The sequence below is a fragment of the Tyto alba genome, unplaced genomic scaffold, assembly GCF_018691265.1.
Source record: "Tyto alba isolate M040663 unplaced genomic scaffold, T.alba_DEE_v4.0 Super-Scaffold_26, whole genome shotgun sequence".
Taxonomy (NCBI): Eukaryota; Metazoa; Chordata; class Aves; order Strigiformes; family Tytonidae; genus Tyto; species Tyto alba.
The window spans coordinates 16328279-16349451 of NW_024881300.1; the positions used below are offsets into that span (position 1 = coordinate 16328279).

Genomic DNA, 21173 nt, shown 5'->3' on the forward strand with positions numbered 1-21173 from the left:
AAAAAAATAAATCATTGATTCAAACTCATCTTAACAAGAGTTACATCACATACAGAGAAATAAAGTACAGTTTTTAGTTCTACTTAAATAAAAATGCAAATTAAGAACTTCCTTGAAATATAAAGAAGAAGAGCAGATGGTCTAGGAACTACAGTTGCTGGTTATTTAAAATTATCTGAGGTCAAAGATGCCTATATGTCTAGTATTCACATCACAATATTGTTGGGACCATCTCATGTCACAACATATTGGAGTCTTTTCTCACTCACTTTGCAGTGAAAACTCATTAAATGATCTTAGCTACAGTTAACTTCGAACAAAGTCAAACATTTATTTTCTGCCCTGATGCTCTGCTAAGTCTCTGGCACTTTGGCACCACAAAGAAAACACAAAAAACCTGTCTCTGCCACCAAAGAATTCCCTTGTTGGAGGAGACACTCCCCTAGCCCAGATGTCCCACCTGTGGGTTCTGTCCGCCCAAGCATTTCCCATACCGGCATAATGAGCATCTTAGAAGCAGAAAGACCATACAGCTGCGATCCAGAGAAAGCTATTCACACAACTTAGAGCTACATGACAACAGCCAGAAGTTTCCTTTGGGCCCAGACTGGCCTCTAGAATTGGGCAGATGCCAATTTTCAAATACCAACATACTGCACCATGTGCTCGAAGGAAGGAGAGGTCTCCCCTTAACTCCTGTACCTCTGCTCACATCCCACCACAGACCGATGGGGAGATGAGGCCCTTCCCTCAGGTTTGATAAGCAGATAATGGTAATCCCTTCATGAAGTACAGAAATTATCTTCACGTTTGTAATCAGCCCTCCATACATTCTGCACATGCTCCAAGGCAGCTGGTGGCAAGCCAGCTCAAACTAGAAGCAGTGTAGGTGCTAAAAAACTGGGTTATTAGCTCAAGCACAGCATAACATCGATGTGTCTACGTGGTATTTTGTAACATCTAGTTCATGGTCAGCAGCTTGGAGAACAGTGACTGATTTCAGATCCGTTTCAAATGCATACTCAGAGAAATCCATGTGGAAGTGGCAGTCACTTGTGCATATACCAGCAACCTGATACAAAATCCCATCCAGACAGTAGGCAAAGTTCCAGCTGTTTAGAATGGGGTTTGGGTCAAAACTTGTAAACAGGGTAAAGATACAGTTTTCTCACATGTGCCAAGTCATCCCAAGAAGAATAAAGTCCAGTTAAATTTGCCAATGTTCATCTTATGGATTCCTCTTTCCTCCAAAGCAAGGATATTCACCCAATACTAGTAAAAGGCTGTTCAGAACAATCATGCATCATATAAGCAGTCTAAATAAATTATCGTTTCTTTAGAGAATGTGTAACAAAGTAGACTCACCTCTTGGGATGGGTTAAGTTGGTAGTCTGAAAAGTATGTGAGACTATAACCTTACTAGAGTCATAAGCAAAACTACTTCCAAGAATTATAGCCAGCAGTGTGGTACAGCCTGACCTGGAATTGTAGATACCTGATATCACTAACTGACTTTTTGAGACATGGGTTATTGAGCACCTCTCATGTTAGGGTCAAAATGTCAATGCTCTGGAAAATATAATCAAAATGAGCAAATTAAGATGTGAAATTAGGTAGAAACAATGACAAGCAACATATCTGGCAAAGCAGAAAGAAGGAGCCGAATTGCAGAAAGTGTTGCTGAGGTGAAAGATATCTTTACTCTCAGGAAACATCATAAGCAAACAGCCAAACCACTGGCAGTAAATCATGGTAATTAAAGAAGTTCATTCCCTTTCTGCTATGACCTACAGCCCCTTTCCTGCGTGGTAACTGCAAGGGGGACAGCAGCAGCTAACAGAGCTGAGCGCATTTTGCCTCTTTCTGTCCCCCTCAGAAGGGCACCTCACACAGATGTGCCCATGTAACCGCAGCACTGGATAAATTAAACAAGCTTCTGAGACACAGTGACAAGGACATGATCCATGATTCTTCAACAAAAAGTTAAAAGTCTGGACCCTAAATCCATATACAGGTTGTTGAATAAATGACTGACTTTTAAAGAGTGTTAAGCACCAAGGAGCTCCCATTGAGCTGAACACTGTCTGTGCAAGCATTTCCACAGCGTGTTTATACCAATTTGGGAAAGAAAATGTTCTGGGAAACTAGTGAGAATGGACTCTCATGAGGTTTCCAATAATACACACGTATTATTGAAGTCAGAAATCCCACGAGTAGAACTCTGAGCCTTTTCATTTTTGATCCTATCCCAAACCAGGCAGCACAAAGGCATGTGAACACACTAAATGAAAGAAAGAATTTAAGTTAACTAAACTTTTCCCTAGCTTTTGTTTGCCAAACAAATTCACTCATCCTTCAGAAAAGTATCAAGTCTGTACATGGGCATTTACTGATGACTAGCCTGGAGTAAGGGAAATACAAATGTACTGTTTTATTGGATTGGGTCCTTGGCTGATAAGAGTAACCTCAGCAGACCTTTACTGATTTTCACCAGATTGGAATATCTGGCTCTGTACCACAGCAAATGTTTAGGTTAAGTTAATGGTCTTTATGCACACTAAAATATTTTTATCGTGAAAGAAGCATTAAAATTACTGGTTGCCTATTCTGACTTGAGAATTACACAGCAGATCACATTTTTCTTTAGATTCTAAGTCACTCACAAAAATAACTCAATTTATTGTGTTTTCTAACATAATATAGATTTCTTGCAAATGTAAAATGTTAAGAGTTTTTTAACAATGTAGCATTTTGTTATCTGAGGATCTGACAGAAGGAGAGTACCATGTTTAAACTGCCAGTCTGAGTTAGTCATGAAAGACTACTCTGTTTGGTTGCTCAAAAGAAGTGTTATGCAGAATATTCAGCAATTATTAAAACAAGGTAACAAAATTGTATGTCTTTAATTATTCCTATATGAACAAAGACAGCGTTATCTCTGAATAGTTCCTTTGTATTTCTGCAGTTGACTGAACTTGTTTAAAACATCTTTATGCAACCCTCTGTCAACATATGGCAAAGAAGGAAATATTCTTATTTGTTCCTCCACTTAAAGTAATTGGACCAGTCACACTGGTATTTAAATGTATTAAATTGGTATTTATTGCAGGGTAATTAGATATTCTAGAACTAACACAAAATTGATTGCTTCGCCACAAATTAAATACTCGCTTCTCAGTACGTGAGTTCCCTCATTTCTCATGGTTTTTTTTTTTTGTTTGTTTTTTGTGAAACATAAGTAGACATGATAAATGAACAGAAGAAAAATACTAATGTAAACTACAGCATTATGACACTAACTCTATAGTAGTAATATTTAAGTGCCAAAGGTTTACCAAGTTGCACTCAAATCACCTCATTAATGATTCCATCAGTATGGCTCTTTGGCTTGCTATAATGGTTCTAGAAAGCAATTAGCTAAAACCAACAGCTCGAATTAAGGCTTGGTAGCTGTACAAGCACTTGGGTATGTCCTGTTTAAGCAAATCCCTGCAACTGTGAGATAAAATCTAGATATGTTATTAGTTACGACAGTTCTGAAATCCATCACAAAGCAAACAGGAAACAGCAGCATTGTTTTATGAATGCATTTATGCTTCACTTTTCCTAAAAAGAGGCCCACTACTTGTCATGTGATGTCTTACAGTTGATTAGTTAGTTACAATACATGAAGACTAACAGAACAAGTGACTTCAGAAGGTAGTTTAGTTAGTCCCCTCATCTAGCATCCCATGTAACTAAGGGCACAGCTTAAAGCATGAGAGGAGGGGTACTTTTTGAAAATTTTGAAGCATAGAACATGCACCCCTCTCTGTCCTCTCATTCTGTATAACAGCAAAATAAAAGCACCATTTCTGTTCCTCTTAAATCTCTGAAATGTGACTTCAAGATACCTAGATCTTTAACAGACCTTTGGACAGGGCAGAATTTCACCCTGAGGTTGGTTTGCTATGAATTATTCATGCTGCTTGAAGGATTAGGTGTAATGAAAATGTTCTGGCAAGATTCGCCTCCTCTTCTGTGTACAGCTAATCGATTTTATGTGGATGGAATTCAGATGTACTAATATTATAGGTAAAGTGCACGCCTTCTTAATGAATCTTCTGTTCCTGTAGTTGAGATAAAGGCAAAACCAATAAGCTAGGGCATAGTGACACAGAAAATGAACAGCTTAAACAAAAGAACTGATGATAGATAACTAAAATCAGTACTCGGAAATTCTTTTCCATAGGTACTTAGCATTAACAGATGCTTGCTTGAGTGTTTCTGATCAGGAACATGCCTCCCTATCAGACATGCAACTGCAAACATTAAAAGTCATGAATCAGGCCTTGCAGGAAACAACACTATAAATTAAGAGATTTTTAAAAATAATGCTGAAGTGCTTTGGTGTTTTATTTTCTTTCTAATTTCTTGAATCATTTTCAGCTGAGTTTTTAAAAGTTGTTTTTTTTTTAACCCTTTATGATCATGTATATTAGAATCAAATTTGGGGGGGGGTTATAGTGAAAATGCAGCTTTTCTTGTGATGATGGGACTTTGGCAGCTGGGCCTTTCAGAAGAACGTTTCATATCATGAGTAAGAGTGGCAGACAAGCCTGAAAGACTCCATCTCCCTTACAAGATATCCTGTTGAAGTTGCAGCCAGAGATACTTATCAAGTGCACTTGGACACCATGTAGAGCTAGTTGATGGTAGACCTCAGACCTGTTCAGAGGTCTTGGCTTGAGAGTGACTTACACTGACTGCATCAAATCCCCAGTGCAAATGCGCTAGACAGTGGCAGTTCACTACCCATACCCACTTCTCCCCAGCAAAGATCCTTCAGATAAAAGCTTCAGCCTGGCAGAGCTGATGCAAATGAATTTGAGGGGGCAGAAGATCTGAGCCTGTCTGACCTGGGATAATTTGCATTCAAACAAAATAAATCCATCTCAATTCCCATAGCAATTTTACTTTGCTATGAATAGCTCAGGCAGCTCCAATAACGAGGAGCTCGGGTTACATCTGATTGCCAGCTGTATTGCTTACTAAGAAGTTAGGTCAGTGGTTCCCAACCTTTTAATTTTCCTTGTTGGAGTACACATTGCTATGGATTAGTTACATGAGAGAGTGGTCGCAAGGAACTCTGTAGGGAACAAAGTATCAGCTTTGCTGGTATTCCACATACACAGACATATACATATGTTGAAATATCTATGTGGGAAGAAGAAAGGGAGGGGAACAAAACAGCTTAGGCCATTAAGGGAATGGAAAACAAGAAGCAAAGATGGCCCAAGAGTGAGAATGGCAGGCTGGCGTCTGGATTATCTGGATTAAACTCCAGTTGCCCAGCAATTCAGCTTCTCTGTTCCTTATTTCTCAGTTTTATAGGCAGGATTTCATAATCAACACAGTAAATGCTCAGGAGAGGCTTGTGAAGGTCTCTAAACATTTGATCCCTGTCGAGTTGTTCTATTAAAATGCCTCCATCTTCCGCACTATAAACTGCAGCCCCAGCCTTTGGGATGTCACTCAGTAGCTTGAGCTGTGCCCCAGTGACCATCTGCACTAAGCACAGGTCACAGCATAGCTTGGTTTGTGCCACCTATCAGGGCTCCATGCTGGCAAGTGCCCAGTTCAAAGACACATTCCTCAGACATGGCTCTGCCCATGATCTGTCCCTCGGCACATCACTGGATGGGCTTCTGCCACGTGAGCCCACTCACAGGAACAAGTGCTACATGGTATGTGACCCAGAAATATGAAGTCACATTCAATAGAATCTGCGAAGGTTGACAGGTTTGCTCATAACTAGGAATTCCTTTGCTATAATGCTTTTTATTTTTCACATGCCTATAGAGAAAGTGTAATTACTTAGCATCACTGTGAAAGCAGAAGCAGGAAAGAAGAAATTTCATCTCCTCTTTTGCTGTAATCACCTCTTTGAAACAGGACAGCAGCCTAGGTGTATCTGAATCACATTTTTTTTTTTTCCAAGAAATGGCAAATCAGTAGAACTTCGAATGCAATTCATACTATTAAACCTGAAATACAGGGCAGCATCATCCCAAATATCCACTGAGTTAAAAGAAGACCTCATCATTTTCTGAGTTTTTCACATTAAGAAATCTGTACAATGGCAAGTCCATGTATCATTTAGATAACCATACCAACCATACAAACACCCTTAGCATCCAGATCTTAGTTTACAATGGGTATTTGAATAAGGCGTTATCGGCTAAAATAAATGTAGCAGCTTATATCTATATTCCATGTAAAGAAAAAGCCTCATATTTGTAAGCACCATTCACAGACAAGAAGCCTGCCTTCACAATATTATATTGCCAGGTATAGCATGGGTCCAAAGATTCTTTCTTTTCCTATTTGTAGCCAAATGCTACCAATCAGCAGTGCTCAAACATACTGCACTAATCCTGTTCTGCTTTAAAACTGAGCACACTCATTCACACTCCTCTCATAAATTAGCTACGTTTCTATTTTAAGGGAATGATGCACAAAGGTGAGTATGCTATAACTGCTCTGCTGGTGTAACTGTACTGAAATTAAAAGCAGGAAACCTGAGTGGATTTGTCCCAGACTAGGAAAGTTTTTCATAATATTATAAATGAAAGTTTGATGATAAATAATTTTCAGTACAATTTTCTAACTACAGAAATCTCTGTAGTATAAATAACTGTGATGACATGCAAAAACTGACAAAAGAAGTCCTGGTTTGGTATGAAATAAAACATCATGCCATAACTGTCTTAAAATTGAAACAGTAATACTACCTTAATATTGGTCCAGATTTTCAGCATAAAGTGAGGTAAATCCATTCTTCAACCCCATACATCAATTTACATCTCCTGACATCCTGTCTACTGACAGGGTCAGAGTACAACATACAAGTCTAAACCAGTATTTGGAGTGTTAACACAACAGTTCCCAGATATTCAGGTCTGTTTGAGTTGTACTTACTGAATAGACCTGCAGAACTAAATTGGTCATGAAAGGTTACACTGAGTTTACTATAAGACGACTTCAGTATAAGCCCGTGAATTATGTGACTGTTTAGCAGGGATGAGTCTTAGAAAAGTATGAAAGATGGTGCGGGAGCATTTACTTATGTGTTTTCACTAAAGAGATCAGTTCTATTACACACTTCTGAGAATCAGAAATGAGAACAGAGGACAAAGAGGCAGCTGAGGAGAGGACATAAAGGTTCTCATTTCTAGAGTCCCACAGAAACTGATCCAAGAAGGGAGGATTTTGATTCCAGTGTCAGCAAGCATCGTTTGTTATGATTTTCAAACAAGTGAATAGCATTTATTTATGAAAGCATTTCTACAGTAGCATGTTTTCAGTGTACTACCTTACATATTAGGCTCTCAAAATACAGTCTGTGGAGCACCAAAGATCTAAGTAACCCTGTGACGATCTCTGAGATCTCAGGAAATAGGAAAGATAAAGTGACAAGGGGAAGATTGTGCCTGAACAACTTTTTCTTCTAGGAGATACTCTTTGTATTAAATTGTTCCAAGAAATTTAGAAATCTACTGACATAGATGATGCCACTATGTTAAACGCTGTATGCCGCCTTATTGAAATAAAAATGCAGTAAAGTCAAGAGAGATATAATTATATGGAATTTATTGACAGCACAGCATGCTGCAAAGTTATAAAAAGAAAAAAAAAAAATCAGAAGAAGATTTAAGAGGCAAAATTTCCTAAGAAGCCTGAACTTCTTTCTGCAATGAATCTACTGAACAGTAGGTTAAGCAAAGGTCAGGTTAAGCACAGGTTAAGAAAAAAAGCTCCAAGAGGAATGTGCTGTACAGGGTCAGAGAGGCTCTAGGACATCAGGGAATGTGTGAGAGTTACAGACACGTCACTCTCGTACATAGTTCCTAGTCCCAGGGCCTGAGTATGCTCTCTGCTCCATCCTGACACCATGGAACACGAGACCTGAGCTCGCTCCATGCCACACCACAGCCAGCAGCTGCTCTCTGTGGACTTCAGGCATAACTCGAGAGAAGTGATGCACAGCTTAGCTGCTCTTGTATCTTGAGCCTTTACTTAGAAATCAGGATACACTTGGTGTGCTGAGAAATGCTGCATGGATCAAGTAAGTAGTGCACCAAAGCATACCAGCTCCCATAAACAAGAGATAATTTGTCTACTTTCATTGGCAAGAATTAGAAAAGTGAACATGAAAAGTGAAAAATGTGGTCCTCCCGTTCTGAGTCTCTCTGAAGCTTTGCATCACTTGCACAGCCACTGATTTATCAGTGTCAGATTCTAACTTCTCTGCCACAGCCTGTCCCTCACATTAGTGTATCCCTGACTTTTCCCCAAAATAATCTGGCTGCTCAGTGGCCACTAAAAGGGCACTGCCTGCCAAAAGACTACTGGCATGAAGGTAGTCAAGCCCTATTTGTGCCTACACGTTTCCCTACATAAGATTTTATGTGCTTCCAGGAGTTGAAGTGCAATCCTGTTACTTCTCAGTGTGAATTTGCCCAGCTTAATGGGTCATGACTAAAGATGTGATTGTTCATGCAATCCACCTGGATCATCAGTCATTTACTCCACCTTTTCTTCTTTCCAGATGGTAGCATAAACAGAGGAAAAGCCAGAAGGACCTCTTGTTGTGAAACATTTCCTCTCTTCACAGCATGTTACACTATACACTCCTCCCACGGCATAAAACCAGCAGTGTTAATGTGCTATGGAAGTAAATTAGTCACAAATAGCACCATAGGGAACTTAAATATTTTGAATGTATACCATATAATCAGGAAATGCCCACCCTCTTTATCTGTCAGGAACAAGGAAATTGAAAGCTTTGTAACTTTAAACTGCCCATCAGTTGCTATGAATCAATCAAACATCTCACTGTGGAGAGCTAGCATGCACAAGAATACTGCTAAGGTAAGAGAGGGTTTAAACTACACTCCTCATCCTGTTGGAATAGTTTCAGCCCAAGTTTCCACATTTGATCACCCCTATCCAGGGCTTCCCTTTATACATCGCCACCAAACCTATTGAAAGGAACAGAACAGGACACTGAACTTCCATAGTTTTTCAAATTATTTATACTAATTCTCACAAATTTCACCAATCTGAAATAAGTTGACTTTTTTTTGTTGGAATAAGTACATTTTATACAATAATTTACAGACTTACAGTGACTTATTCCTTTAACATATATTAACATATAACGATAGAAGTCATAAGACTGATATACATCCTCTACATTATTATTTTTTGCAATAACCCTACATCCATCCACTTACTACAAAAATTAGAGACAAATCACATCAACCTTCTCTTTAAAATGTAAGTCCCTTCTTGGAAGAAACACTAAAGTGTTGATTTAAATGCTAATTACTATTTTGCTAGCACGTAATATAGTTATTGAATGTCAGAAGAGACAACAGCTGTAAAGAGCATTGCTTTGTGCAACTTTATGGAAATACACATATATAAATATTTCATAGACAATGGACACTGAATTGCACTGTCCTTTGTGAAATCAAGATTAAAGGATTGGCATCAATTCAGTTCATTGGTATAGATATGTATGTATGTATATATGCATTTTTCCTACTTTTTATCAGTAAGTAAAATGCAAAAAGTCAGGTCCAGAGGCTAAGCTGTCATTAAGAGTACGGGGCATATCAGCTGGAGCACATGGGCACCGTTCAGAGCAGGCTGGTGGTTAACAGGAAATCTAGCTCCATGGGGAAATGCTCCACATCTTCTATTAAACCTAACACAGAAGTAGGGCTGTGGAGGTAGTGACCTTTGCTATGCACAAATGCCAGTCTGCAGAAGACAGACCTTCATTCTGGATGAATAACATATACTTCTGTTTTGTTTCTCACATTAGAGCATGTCCCTGACTTTCCCAAACTGTAATCTTTAAAATGATTAAATAAATCATGTGAACAGCCACAACAAAAAAAATATACTGCTCCCTCAGCCCTCAAGCTATTTCCAACTAATTTAGTGTTGTGGTGTTATTCTGCACACCAGAAAGCAAGTTTTCATTAAATGCTTGGAAAATTACAATAAAAATAAACTTCTCATGGCACTATAACCCAAAAGCTGAGAATATGTAAATAAACCCAATGCAATATTCATAGGCCAAGACAAAAGTCTAGCATATTTTTGTTTCGAACTTCAACTGTCTATGGTAATTTATCAGTTTCTCTTTCTGATTCAGCTTCTAGTCCAACTTGTCCTTTCATTGATATTTCATCTGTCACACAGGCTGATGGAGAAAGCAAGGCTTTGTCACCATACCATTAGTCTGATGTTCAATGACACATGGCACCAACTGCAAGCTGTTCTGTCATGGCTCCCACCCTGTATTTGGGTTCATGCATAGTCTTCATTCAGTGAGACCCCCAGGACACCCTGTGCCTCAGGCAAAGTGACCACCCAGGATTCTCGTAAGCAGAGGAATTGGTTAACTATTTCTATAACATACTACATGTTCTTCTCCCTGCAATTACTCTGTTCTACCAAGAGCAGAAGATGAATGAGGTCTTGCCTCTTAGAGGTGTTCCCAGGATGACAAGCAATAATATCCTTGAACATTTTTGTAGATCAAAATCTGTGAAGTCCATCTCCTGTCTAACAAGGGAAACAAGCCTCAAAAACTGCTTCCCTCTTTCACTCCCAATGCCAGACTTGACTTTATCAGGACTTGGCTTGGGTTAGGCCAAAAAACCTTTTTATATTTACTCTTGACTTTTCATTTTTTGATGGCCATTTTGCTTCCTTTACTCCTTCAGTGTTATAATACTCTGGCAGCAGAGCAGACTGAAAACAGTTGGCATTAGTGCACCAAAAAGTATCTGGCAGCTGCAGGCACCAGATGCCAAGCACTTCAGTGCATTTTCTAGCAGCAGCTGTTTCTCTGGGAAACTGCCTGAACTCTTGCCTCATTTCACTCCTGGCTGTTACTAGTCCAAGTGGTCCATGAGAACAGCACCAGGTCAGCCTGCAGATGGGTTAGATGGGGTTTTCTGCCCTTCAAGTATGCTGTTTCTTCCGTATCGCTTCTGATTCAGTGGAATTTGATTATACAGCACCACCTTGGATTATTTACAAGATGTGTTTTGGGGTCTTCCAGCAGAAACAGACATGCTTTAGTTTCTTGATGAGTTAGTGGTACTTTACATTTGCAAAATGTCTTTCTAAACCAAATAGTAATTGTAGTAATGTTTCGCAAGAAGTGGTGTGCCTCTTGACTCAAGGACTAGGAGGAAGAAAAGAGAACTCTCCTTAGGCCAGGTTTGGATCCATAGCAGCCAGCATAAAACTTTTTACTCACTCCAAGCTTTAGATGAATCCCACCAGCAAATAACTGTCAATGAGAGTGTAAGATACTCTGCTGCAGGAATGAGTAGACATCATCTGCTCACTTGTGTCTCAGTCTGGAAATTGTCTTTTTTCCACCCCTTTGCTTACGCTTTTGCTGCTAGAAGCAGGATAACAACCTTATCATCAGTATGTGATGTTGGGAGTGCAAAAAATATCCACATAGCCTTCAGAACGGCTTCTAGAGCAAAGAGACTCCAGCAAACCGAGATAAATAAAAACTGGAGGAGGCTGGAGATACTGTTGTGGTAGGCCGGTCTCTCCAGTGATTTCACAGACATCTATTGCAAACAACGTAATGTAGAGCGGACTATAAGGAATGATCTTTTGTCAGAAAAAGTGGCAAAAAAGTGCAAAAGTGACAGATGCATTTTTCTTGTCCATACTGTAATCATCCACAGTGGGTGGCAAAAAATTCCGCTCGACCCTAGCCCAATATCGGTACTGTAATCTTTATTTTATACATATAGCGTAACTGTCTGTCAAGTGTTAACAAGAAATGAAACTGGGTAGCCACATTTTTAGAAACGTTTAAACTTTCTTCTCTGACACTGTGTTACAGAATTTATACCTATTGCTTACCACGATCACCTTATACTTTAATTACGATATTAACTTGAAATATTCCTTGAGGTTTAGTCTAGCCTAATTGTAAGACTTACTGTTTTGACGACCTCTTCCTAAAAAAAGAATGAGTGTAGCATAAAACAAGCCTGCTCAAGATAGAATTATTTTTAAAAGCTCTCTCTTTTCACCAAAGTGCAATAATTGGCATGAAGAAAAAGCAAATCTGTTTTTAATTTAATGATTAAAAGAATGCCCTAATTATATTCTGGTGTTATACGAATTCTATATCTCATGGCAAAGAAAGTGCAGATCCAAAGAGTAATCCATGTTTCATTAGTTTGTGTATTCTGCCACAGAATATAATATTACGTTCTTAAATTAGTTGGAAGCCACACTGTGCTGCAGAGTATAAAAACAAAAGTGAGGGCTCAAGCTAGGTCAAGCATATTTCGTATACGTCCATTAAAAATCTCATTCCATTAATATTAATAAAGATGTTAAGACACAAAAGTCCTTCAATTAACATATATTAGGCAGGCAGGCACAAGCATTCAAGTGATCCCGCTGTGAACAGCAAGAATCCAGTCCTCAAAGAATAAAGCCATGAGCGTGCTGTGTACATAGTGGGGCAGCTAGAAATGCTAATGCCACAGAAGAGTGAAAAGGCAACACCCTATTTTCTGTGCAAGTAAATATCACTTTATTGCCTCAGCTTCCTCTCTATTAATCAGGTTTGTGCTGGGCCTTGTTATTCCAGTAAGAATACCTTTAAGACTGATTATCTTTGTCATCAAACTTTTTTCTTTTTCTGGTTCTTCTCAGGAACTAGCTGGGCAGCCACATATAAGATTCAGGAAAAGGACTTTCATCTGACTGTACGACTTGTTTGCTGATTTCCCTAGCTTACGAACTAGCATTATAAAAAAGAAATTAACTTGCATATTTCAGAAATTACTCCAGATAATAATGGTTCCCACGGTACTGGTTCAACCATCAAGACTCATTCACTTGCATATGACCTGATTATTTGACATTTCTTCACCCTCATTCTTGGTGACTTCCGAGCACGATAAACAATAAAAGGTTACTGATGTCAACCTATTATGAGCCAGGATGCTGTTCTCATCTAACACACAGGAAAGCCAGTACCAAAGCTTAATTAATACATGTTTGTAAATTGTGCTGAGCTGCAAGGCATTATGATTTCAGGTTTCTTCTGTAAATGTTTACCTCCAAGCTTTAGTCAATGCTCTACTGTCTGAACCAAACATAAGTTCTGCTTCCATCAGCTATTCACATAGCTGGTCAAATCACTGTCAGAGCAACTCAATAGGAAATTCCTTTAGCATACTGTAATCTATGGTAGACCTGCACCAACAGAATTGGGATTAAAATGGGATAAGAAAAGGCAAGAAAGAACCAACATTTCTGCTCCCAGTGACATGATCAAAAAGACAGAGGAAAACCTTGTTTGTTATGCAATTATGCATGAAAGTTCAATTCAGATACCATTTAAGGGCCAGTCAGAGCCTTCCTAACACAAAATTAGTGTTTTAGAGAGGGGAAAAAAAAAAAAAAAAAAAAAAAAAAAAAGATACTCAAATCTGAGTTTCAGATGATGAAACTCACTCTAGGTCCACTGCTAGCTTTCACTGCAGAAATAACTGAGTTTAACCCCTCTCCTGACAGCTCACTGAGAAAAGACCATTACAAAGTGATGCACAAAGAGCTAACAGTTTCTGTATGTGGTCAGAGGTCAAGTCAGAGGAAACATTTCTGATGACTAAGAAAGCTGCTGACACTAGTGGGGCTGCTGTCAGGTTATCACTGGATACTGCAGCTTCCAAACGGAGAAAGTGGGGATTTTCTAGAAAATCCCTAGATACCTATAAATCTGTATGTCAACTTTGCTCATGCTCAGGAGAGAATGAAATCAGGTGCAAATAGCTCTGATACTGTCTTAAAGAACTGACTGATATATTAACGGTATCACAGCTCTGGATGCCTTTGTCTAGCATGGCTCCAGCTTTTACCTTGCCCTCATCCATGGACTCCAAATTTCAAAACGACAGACGTTGAAAACAGTCTTTAGACATCCATCCTTCTCTCACTGTTTGTAGTACTGGACAGCAGTCCCAGTGGTCAATCCACCATCTCTTTCAAAGAGTATGGGACATGCCATGCATCAGAAACACAAACCCTTCCCTAAAAACTTGAAAATTAGAACACATTATCTTAAATACCTCATAGACCTAAAACCAACTGCGACAGACAAAAACTGTAGGTGCCAAAATGACTGAGGGACTTACAGAGCTAATAAACTCCCAGCGACCTTCCAGACTGGTTATGACTGGGCAACCTACATTGAATCAAAGTCAAGTTCCCAACTGATATCAAGTGAGCAAATCAAAGAGGTCATCATAATCAGGGCACTGGTTTTGCAAAGAGGCTAAGAAGGAGTAAGCTTGGGGGGGGGAAAAAAGTGGTTAAGAACAGTTTTGATACCACTGTTTGCTCAAATTAAGTGGACTGTGAGGCAGGGCCGGGGCACAACCGAGATACTCCTGTGCTTTCCACTCTGCTGCTGTGTGTCAGGTACAGAGCTCTAGGAGCAGGCTGCTTGAGTTTGACTTGAACTACAGTTTCACAGACTGTCATTGTGTTTTGAGTAAACAAAAGCCTTTACACTCCAGGTCTGCAAACCTGCTATTTTCCTCAAACAATTCTGAAGTGGAAGAAGGAAGGGAAAAAAAGACAGAGTAACACCTTGTTTCAGTTAATTATTAGTGACTGGAAGCTGCTATTAGAATCTGCCTCTAAAAAGAGAAATATTTCAGATGTCCAGCAGTTCACAGCTGTTCAGAAGAGAATACGTGGCATCTCAGCAGCAGATATGGTATGGTCCAAATGAAAATAGTGGTGCTTAAAATAAAAATCCTCATTTACATCAAAGACATCCTGTTATGAAGAGGTCAAGTCTGTGCAGACAGGTCATCCTCTCCTGACCCTCATGAGGGCATCTGACTATAAGCTTCTCTCTAATGGACTAGGGAAAGTGTGGGAACTAAGCTTTGTGGAAAGACTTTGCTACAGCAAGAAAAATGCTGATGTTTCAAGTACAGATAGAGTCTAATTCTTTCAGAAGTTATGATAGGACTGATGATTAACAAGAAAGGCCAGGATGAACTGCCTATCTATGTACAAATGGACGGCTCCCTGTTTCTGGAACCACTTCAAGGGTGGAAGCAGCCATAAGGTGCTTGCAACAGCCTGAAGTTTGGTCTGAAATACACTGATGAACAATTTACATGCTCTTACTGCCAGCTGAGCCATAATGGTGCACACAAAAATGACTGAGAGAACCAGCTCCTGTGGGCACTCTTGCGAGCTCTTCTATGTCTACAGCCCACTGTGTTCAGGCTGATGGAGCCGAAGTGCTCTCAGCGACATCAGTATTTCCTCCATGTATCTTCTAGGTTTCTTTATATAAAACCTGAAGAAATGCAGCCTCTATTACTTTCCCTGTCCAGCAAAAGCAGATTATTTCTCCATCATTAATCCTCTTTAATTCCATTTCTTACCCATCAGGAATCAATAGGGTCAAAATGCCTGGGATAACACTGCCTTTGTCTTGCAGAACTAAAGCCAGAGTGAAGCAGAAAGCTTAACAGAAAGATATGGAGAAGGGCAATCAATAATCTAATCACACAATTCGTTTCCCCTCACCAGTCAATTCAATGCTGAGACCAGAAACAGTGTCTTGTATTTGTCTAGTATAGCTTAAAATATCTTCAAGAACATGGCTTTTCCCCCACTTCTTTCCACTGTCACCCCCTTTTCCTGTAAAGATTTTTCTTATTTTCATCTTTACCATATTATGGAGTGAATAATGGCAAAATGACCATTAAAAGAGTGGACAAAATGATTATCCTGTAAAACACTCTGTGTTTTATAAAGAATGGAGACATAATGGTTTGTGAATATAAAGAAAGTCAAAGAACTCATATGCCAGATGTTGTTCATGTTGTGCTGGTATAATGGCAGAAAATGTAGGATTTGTGGATGGACTAAAATTAGTTTTAAGAATGAGTCAAATCACGACTTATGTACTTAGTTTCTCCTCAAGGTCCCATCAGGCCAAATTTTATCCTATTTTTACAGCTGTAGGTTTCTAACGGAACCTCATTGCAAACAACAATTATTTTGTACTTTTACCAGCAGCCTGGCTCACTGATTTTGATGGGAATTTGTCTGTATAAGAACCTTGGGATTTGTCTCCACATATTTAATTGGACTTAAAGTGTGAGCTCTAAGAATAAGAGGCTGTTGTTAGCACGAACTTAAATAATGCTAATACAAGGTGCAATTAAATGACTACAAAGAATAGGTACATGAGTTGTGTTGCCTGCCTGCCTCTTAGGTGGCCAGACTGCATTAAGATTTAATTTTGTGGCTTCTTTGATACGTTGAAGAAAGTCCTGCCCTCAAACATGCACACACAACTTCCATTGAATTAATACATCTCCTGTTTATCTCTCAGTGCTACATCATTTCTCCAGCTGTACACTCCTCTGACAGCTCAGTGAGTGTAACATGATTCATCCTTCCCTCCTCTTTCTCTTCCCTTGACTAGACACTAACAAACATAACAGAACTTGAGACAAGAGAAGGAGGCCCCTTATAACGAAAGATTCAATCACATCTTACCAAAAACAAAGGAGGGCACTAGCCAGCACATGAAGCTGACTCCACTCTTCTAATTAAGGTACATAAATAAAAGAGAGAGAATGGCCCACATTCACCGCTAGTGTAAGCAGGTGCAGCCTCTCAGGCCTCCATGCTAGCATGTTTGCCTAGAGTTGAATTTGGACTGAACAATAAAACTGTGTATCATACAGTTTTAAAGGATCTGAACTGTTCCACTGAACTGTACTGATTTTCCCTCTGACCCAAAATACACATGCATGTCTCCTCTGCAATGTAATGAAAGGATTGTTCCTTTATGTTGTACGTATGTTTCTTTCCTCTAGGCACGCATGTTCTATACTTGCTATATACCCTCACCTGTCTCCTCCACCAAACAGCAGCAACGTCCTCACAAATGCTACAGAATAAACTACTTATTATGTTCACTATTTTCTACATTGTGTATTGGACTATAGCGTAAACTTGTTTGACTTTGTAAGAGAGTTCACAAGGGGAATGCAACTTCTGCTCCTAAATGCACAGTGATAAATTACTTTTAAGAATGTCTGTAGAACACAACTGGACTACTGACAACTCTGGGGTTCTCTTGTATCCTGCCCTGATTTACTGTGTGACTGCAAACAACTCATTTGATACAAGGGATTATGTATATACAGACTTAACATAAGGAGACAGAAAGGAGACAAACACCAGCATATAAAGAGAGACAAACAACACAGTTTATACACAGAGTGGGAAGACAGCAGCAAGGCTTTTAGAGACAGTATCTTCACAAAAGTGGAGTTAAAGATGTTGAACCTACAATAGTTATCTGGTTTTGATGCAGATGAGATAGCACAACATGCGGATGAGAATGGGCAAGAGGAAGGTTGGAATACAGATACAGCCACACTAAGTACTAAAAACAATTTCTTATTCTAACAGTGGACAGCACCATCTCCTTCAGAAAAACCAAAAAAACCCTGCGTTCTGTGAATTTAGCATAGTCTGCCTCCCAATTATGTAGCTAAAGGCAATTGTAAGTAATAATATATTACTAAATAAAAATAGTAATAAAAACATATAATTAGAATTTGTAAGAATTAGTTCAAGTCAGGAATTTAGAAAAAAAAGTTGAATTTGGGAAGAGTGAACAGCTTGAATTGGAGAATGTAAACAGAGGATGAAGCAGCAAGATGAACCAGTGGCCTGGCTGTATCAACTGGGAGAGCACAAGGGATTGAAAGAAACTCCAATAAATCATGCTGGAGAAATAGAAGAGGTTCATTAAAAGTAATAATGAATATCAGTGGAGAATGGAGTTGAAAATTTTGTATTAATTTCTATTTGCATCACATTAAGGTGGTGCCAAAGAGAGAAAACAGTTCTGGATTTACTAACATAAACGAACTCATTGACCCGAAGTTGTAAGAGTTAAAAAAACCCTCCACCCCGAGAGTGAGAAGGTATTCACAAAATATATGAAAATGAAAAAAATTATCACACCTTCTTTGAAGGGAATGTATCATATTCTCCAGACAGTCTGAAACACATTTTTCTGAAGGTGTACAAAGTATACGCGTGTTTTGAACATTTTTGATAAAATGACTGAGCAAATCTGTGTGATATATAACATAAGCCTGAATTTTAATAATTCTGTCATACTTTTTTATTGCCAAGTAAAGTATGATGCTGCTACTCAATGCCTCATGATGAAACAGACACTTAGGAAGATCTAAACAAGATTTCTTGAATACAAGATTATTTCATTAAAAAAAAAAATAAAAGTCACAGCTTTCTTGCTGCACAACAGATGCTCCAGCAAGTAAAAGATGCTGACTGAAGCAGGAAAGGGGAGAAGAAATCAAGTTTCCTGTTGAAAATCAAAGCACTCAAACACTTTGACAGTGAAAAGGCAAGAGACAGTACTCATAGTAAACTTGTACATTGTCCTAAAATGCTAACTTAATGTATCAGAGTACTTAGATAAAGAGCATAGATCCAGTTTTGCCTTCTGACACATCAAGGAAATTATGTTGACTGATGGAAATACTTAGTCTTAAATCAAAATATCAGCATAAAAAATACTGTCACCTAAGCTATTAAAACATGAGTAAGACACACACAACTCTTAACAGATTTATACCAAAGCAGCAAATTCTTGCTCCTTTCCAGTGTTAAGTTAAGGTCATCTTGCCTAACAAACCGTTTCATATAGAGTCTCTCAAAAGTCTACTCTGCAGGCAATGGCAGATAACAGACAACTGAATGACTGAATACTCTAGGTCATCCAAAAAATTAGATCAAAGAGTCCCTATAGTCTATTGAAACGCAATTGCTTCCAAATCACATTGTGGTGTTCCAGGCTTGAAAGAATGGGTCACTGCAGTTTTATTGTAGAGAAGCTATTGCTAATGAAAGGAACAATGGAAAGATTAGTGCTACCAACCATATAGAAGAAACACCACTTTCGGTTTAATTGCAATGAACAAAGCAAATAGGAAAGAAGGGCAACCAAGTGACAAAAGTAGTTGGTGCAAGGAGGATATAGAAGCTATTCACAAGGTTCTCTTGATCAGAGCAGTGTCCAGACTTAATATATGATTACCGAATTTGGATCACGGTAAAAAAAAAATGACATGGTTGTCATTAGAGAGCTGATGACATATTTTTAAGAAGTCAGCCTTGCAAACTGAAAGACTAAGAATCCTCTTGATAATTCGCCTATGATTCATTAGGTGCACTGAAATTAATAAATGGATAGGGAAAAAGGAACAATTATACTTTGTGATACCTCTTCTGCAGGAAATTATTAAAAGTAAAGGTTTACTTAATTTAGCAGTTTGAAATAACAATTTAAGGTGAAATCTAGTGAACTCTGGAACTGATTAAAGAAAGAGATTCTCATTGGTGATAATCTAGGTACTGAAAAAGGTTCTGCCATAATAAATTTGTTCATGCCACAACATTTATTCTCTTTTGATCAGTTCCTGGATCTTTTTTAAGTGAAGCTTACCAGTCATAACAATCTCTATGTCGAGACAGTGGTAAAAGATCCATTTCAGTCTCAGTTAAGATCACCACATTCTGTTTCTCTGTGACCTGAGGCAGACTTGAACCTTCCTTCTCCAGACAAGACTTGACAAGCCCAGCTTCGCTTAGCTCATAAAGCATGTTAAAAAAACAGAACCTGACCAAACAGGGGAGCTCACCCAAACTATAACTGCTGTGTGTAGGTAAAACATTTCTCTTAGAGGAAAAGACAAACACTGCAATAAGTGAAAACAGTTGTTTTTTTTTTTTTTTTTCTGAATAAATATAGTAAAAGCTAGCAGTTGTGAAAACGAAGCTTCCACAGAAACAACTAAGCATATCCGATATTAACAGCACTACAAACACAAAAAACAAAAGAACACTTCATTTCAGTTCCTGGCACCTGCTCCAAAGTCATGTTTGCAACTGTTCAAATCAACTATAAAATACTAATTCCTCTAACTTGCTGAGAAAAGAAGTAGAGCATTCAAAATATAATCCAGACTACTTCAACCAGTTATCAGTATTCAATAGCTCTTCCTAATGAGCCACCCTCTTCTCAAGTCACTGATTACTATTTCAAAGGAAACACTGGGTGTCTCAAGTGCTCCTTTTTTTGGTCTCCTCACACAGTTTAATAGCCCTTATGGACAAGTACCTTTGCAAAACAGATTTCTAGAGGGTGACCCAACATATCCTCTGGACCTCATTCAACCACAAAGCATACAGATAGCTTCATATACCTAACACTTAAATGTCACTGCTTTAATCTGCATCTATAGGAGACTGCTTTGCAAGTGCAAGGGCATAAGCCTAAAAGACATCAATAACTATTAATTATGTAGGTGATTCTTCTGAATTACATCAGTAAAGACTTCCCTACAGGCAACGAGCATTGTCAAACATATTCTGAAAAAATCATTTGTGACTAATAATCTTTCATGAACTTGGTTAACAGCCATAAAAGGAAAATATGGTATGATAATATTTAACACTTTCATAAGAGATCAACTTATCAAGACTTATAAACCCAAATAAGGCTGGAATTGTCAAAGGAAATGAGGAGAAATTGGTTCATAATTCCTGCTGAACTAGGAAATTCACCCTTCCTTAAAGCAGTTGACAAATCTAGGTATAGTAATTTTTTCTCACAAGCTTACGGATGAATTTCTTTTTTCTTTATTCGTAGTAGTTCACAAGGGCAGGAAAAACATTTACTTAAGAGCAAGCAAAACTTTATAAACTATCACAAACTATAACAAATGAAAATTGCTATGGGATAGTTACTAAGACTACCAGACAGTCTTCTGGGGGTTTTTTTGTTTTGTTTTTTGTTGGTTGGTTTTTGTTTTTCCTGAAAGACTGTGATCAAAAAATACAAAGGGTGTGATGCAGTTCATTGGCTGTAACTAAATCACTTCTATTAAATGCAATAGCAACTACAGATATTAGGAAAATCACCGAAAGGTGTACGGTATCCTGATTATTATATAGATTACATACCTTCAGCTACC

The 21173-nt window shown here is 38.5% G+C and overlaps 1 protein-coding gene across 2 annotated transcripts in view; it reads right to left on the reverse strand.

The window, feature by feature from the left end:
* Positions 1-21173, reverse strand: part of ADAMTS18 (ADAM metallopeptidase with thrombospondin type 1 motif 18) — a 79373-nt gene that overhangs the window by 55411 nt on the left and 2789 nt on the right. The window lies entirely within an intron of this gene.